Source organism: Vombatus ursinus, unplaced genomic scaffold (genome assembly GCF_900497805.2).
Source record: "Vombatus ursinus unplaced genomic scaffold, bare-nosed wombat genome assembly UNPS02014768.1, whole genome shotgun sequence".
Taxonomy (NCBI): Eukaryota; Metazoa; Chordata; class Mammalia; order Diprotodontia; family Vombatidae; genus Vombatus; species Vombatus ursinus.
Genome location: NW_020954546.1, coordinates 33,182,718 through 33,187,102, shown reverse-complemented (window position 1 = coordinate 33,187,102; position 4,385 = coordinate 33,182,718).

The following is a 4,385-nucleotide window of genomic DNA, read 5'->3' as shown; positions in this document are numbered from 1 at the left end:
CATGGTAGGAGATAGAAACTAAAAAGGGAACCCAGGAAATGTAAGGCCAGTGTCAAGAACTGAGGTTTTCTCCCCCACTGCAGCTTCATCATGGGGGAAAGAGGAGGGAGGATGCAGTGAGGAGAAGTGTGCATGTGGTGGGGTGGCAAGGGTGCTACCAGGAAAGTGGTGAACCTGAGCAGAAGCTGAGACAGATGAAACATGTGCAAAAACAAAGAGAAAAGAAAGTTTGGTTAACCATTGATATGAAGATGTATTCAACATGACTTTCATACTGCTTTGATATCATAACTGCCTAGATCTTAGGATTGTAGGTTTACAGGTTAAAGGGTCCTAGGTGGTTTAATTGAAGACTCATTTTCCAGCTAAAGAAACTGAGATCCATCCACAGGGAAGTGACTTGCCCAAGGTAACACTGGTAGTCAGAAGCAGATGCTGGAAATGTTCTCATTTTTGTTGACTTCACATCTTTATACTCACAGAAAATGTTCCGTACAGAGGAACACCAAGGGCACTCCTCAACAACTTTTGTACAAATGGTGGCCATGAGCAGATTCATGAAATGAGGCCACCTGGTTTTGGCCCATCCCTTAATCTACTTTCTTGTGTGATGATTTTAACACCTTATATTTGTATCACTTTAAGGATACAAAAGATTTTAATACTGATTATCTCATATCATCTTTAAAACAAATGTATGAAGTACTCAGGGTTGGTATTCTTATATCTATTTTATTTATGAGACTTGACATAAAGTAGATAGAGTCCTAGCCTTGAATTCAAGAAGATCTGGGTTTGAGTCCTGTCTCTGAAACTTGTTAGCTGTGTAATCTTTAACCTGACAGTCCCCCCGGCCAACATTATAAGCAGATCATTTCTAGAATAGTTGCTATATAATTACCACTATTCTTAAATGACTTGTCCTAATTTTAATAACCAGAAAGTGACAGATTTAAGTTTCAACCTTAGGCCTTCTGACTTTAGGCAGGGTTTGACAAAATTATGGGGCAGACCCACATCGGAGAAGAGGCAACCTGAGACTCTCTGGGGAGAGTGTAGGTATGATACTATGGCATTTTTAAGTACTCAACTATCACATATAACATCACATCCTTTTCCCCAATGGAAATGAAATTGATGTTAAAGAAGAGAAAACAAGATATGGGGGGGGAGATGGAGAGGAGTATGAATGCAATGCTACTATTTAATGGGCTCAAGAGTGCTGGGATAGGACAGGTATCTTCAATTTTTCTGAAATTTGTTTGAGATGTAACATTCCTAACCAGATCTGGAGTGAGCAGACCTGGGACCAGACCCAGGATATTCTTCTCACTCCTGGAATCACCTGGAACAAAGCCCCTCTCTCTGAGGCACATTTTCTTTAATTGCAAAGGAGGGTTTGGACAAGACAGCTAATGACCCCTCTTCCTCCCAAACAATAGTCCTAAGATCAAATCAGTTCTAATATCAAAGTAGTATGAAGGTCATGCTTAATAATCCTTCAAATCAGTGATGACCACAACCCTCCTTCCTATTTCTTTTTGCATTGGTTTCATCAGTTTCTGTTACTCTCAAGTTTATCACTGCCCCCTCAACACCCTTGTCATGGAACTACACACATTCCTCTCCCCTCTCCATCCACCCTCCTCTTTCACTCTTGATGAAACTGCCCTGAGGAACCAGCCTTAGCCCTTAACACAGCTTTGTATTTCCTGGGTTCCTTTTTCAGTTTCCAACTCCCACCATGACACATGGAACTTCTTGTGGTATAGGGTATGAGATATTGGTCTAAGCTTGATTTCTGTCTGGCTGCTTTCCAGGTTTTACAGTACTTTTTGTCACATATAGAATGCTCAATCAAGTGGGTGATTTCCATGGGTTTGCTAAACACTCTGATGCCGCATTCTCTTGCTTCTCCTGCTGAGTGAAGTAAACAGAAATGAGAGAAGAGCTAATGACTGGAGGATTGTCAATGAAAACAAATTGGAATGACTGCAGAATGCTGATCCCTGCAATGAAAGATCTTTCCAGGAGAAGACTGAAGATGAAGCCTGATTCCCACCTTTTGATGGGGAGGCGATACACTCAAGATGCCAAATGAGACAGACATTTTCAGCTCTGGCCAACACTTTTGCTTTGTTTCTTTATACACAATCTGTCATATAGGAGGACAGCCTTGGGGCAAGTGAAAGCAAGGCAAAAGTAGGAGAAATAAAGGAAAGAGTGACAATGAAATAATGAGGTGGGGAAAAGCAATTCTAGAAGAAGACACAAGCAAGTAAGGGAGGTGACTTACCATTGCAGTAAAGTTTACATATACCTAAAACCACCCAACTATACTCAGTAAAAGTTCAGAGATTCATATACCATCCTCTTTTCTGTTCTTCTTTACATGTTGAGATACTTGCATTTGTTGATATTTTGATGTTCAAAATTACAAAAAAAGAAATTAGTCATGTGTGAGGTTCATGGGGATTTGGAAGACACTCTGATGTAGGTTTGGGTATCACTTCCTTATGGTCAGTGGTTGAGTTTGCAGAGAGTAACTTTGCCTTAATATAGGTTTGTCCTGGGGCTCTTCTCTGCTGCCAAGGCTTCTTCTTCCTCCCTGAGCTGAGAATCATAAGTCACTCTCCATTTTTCTTCTTCAGTGTCCTACTACCTAAAATGAGTGACAGAGGACATAGAGAGATCCAAGGGAATTTGGGCACCCAAAAGGGGAATGCCACAGGAGTATGTCCTCAAAAAGACAAAGAATTAAAGCTTCAATGCTACAGTAAAGCCATAGAAACAGCATAGTCAAACCTCCACTGGAAGACTGGAGCCCTGGGAAAGTAAGAGAAAAGAGAATGAAAGGGTGTCTCACCACATTCTCCTGACCCAACAAGGAAGAGAGAAGAGGAGACCGGACTGGGGTTTAACATTCCTTATTATCAGTAGCAATCAAAAGAGAACTGCTTTTTCCCTTGAAAATTCAGAGAGAAATGAGGGTCCCACTCACATGGCAAGTCAGATCTGGTCTTGTGGATTTCCTGCCCTTTCTTCTCTACCACAAGTAGTGTGATGTGGTGGTTAGAGACATGAACTTATAGTCAGGGAGACTGAGGTTCAAATCCTGCCCCTCATACTGACTAGCAAACAAGGTATTTCTAGGCAAGTCACCAAATCATCTTCATCCTTTAGACCCTGACCATTTCCTACCCAAGTCCTTTAAATTCACTGAGTTTTACTAAACATTTCTCCCTTCAGGTTAATTATTTTTTTAAGACATGAGCACAAGACACATTCAAAATGACTGGTGTAAAATATCCAATGAAAAAAATAAAATGATTTGTAAAAGGAAACCAAGAAAAGTACAGCCAGCTTTTGGGGCTTCTCGGTTTCTGGGGCCATTTTGAGAGCCTCTCCACTCTTAGGGATAGAAAAGCATTGAATTACTCTCTTTCACCATGGGGACCATTCCAGACTAGTCTGGTAGAGTTGACAATATGTAGGTGTTCCAAGTGTAGAGCAGTGTTGGAAGCCCAGCTTGGACACTTCCTAGCTGTATGCTCACGGAAAAATTAATTAATCTCTCAGAACCTCAGGTTCCTCATCCATCAAATGGGGATAATAATATTCATCCCTATTTCACATGGGTTGTTGAGAGAAAAGAGTCCTTTGCCAACTACAAAACCTCTAAGAATGGGAGTTCTAGGCTAGAAACCAAGCATTTGGAGCTGGAAGGAACCTTAGAGGGATTGAAGTTCAACAAGGACTCATTTTCCTTCCCAATCCCTTTCAAATCTCCCTTGGGATTTCATCTCCCCAGCAACCCTGTGCTGTAGTCAGGGCAGGGAGAATGGGAACACTGCTCCTCCACAACCACCACTAACTAATAGAAAACAGTGAAGAAGAAAAACAGCCTTTCCTTCACTAAAGCTCTTTCCAGCTCTTAAAGCATGTTCTGCTGTCCCTCTTATCTCATGTCAGCCTTAGGCCAGTCTTAAGGGATACCCAGGAGGAAAGGCTTGAATGCATTGCCTAACATCACACAACTAATGCCTGGCAGAGGCCAAGTGGGAGTACCAAGGAGGACTGGATGCATTTCAGGAATTTACATGTGCTTTAGTAAATAGAATGCTGGTTCTGGAGTCAGGAAGACATCTTCCTGAGTTCAAATCTGGCCTTAGACACTTACTAGCTGTGTTACTCTGGGGAGGTCACTTAATGCTGCTTGCCTCAGTTTCCTTATCTGTTAAATGAGCTAGAAAAGGAAATGGTAAATCACTACAGTATCTCTGCCAAGAAAACTAAAATGTGCTGATGAGCAGTCAGACACAACTGAAATGACTCAAAAACAACAACAACATATTGATCTTCAAAAGGTGATTGAAATAAATCAT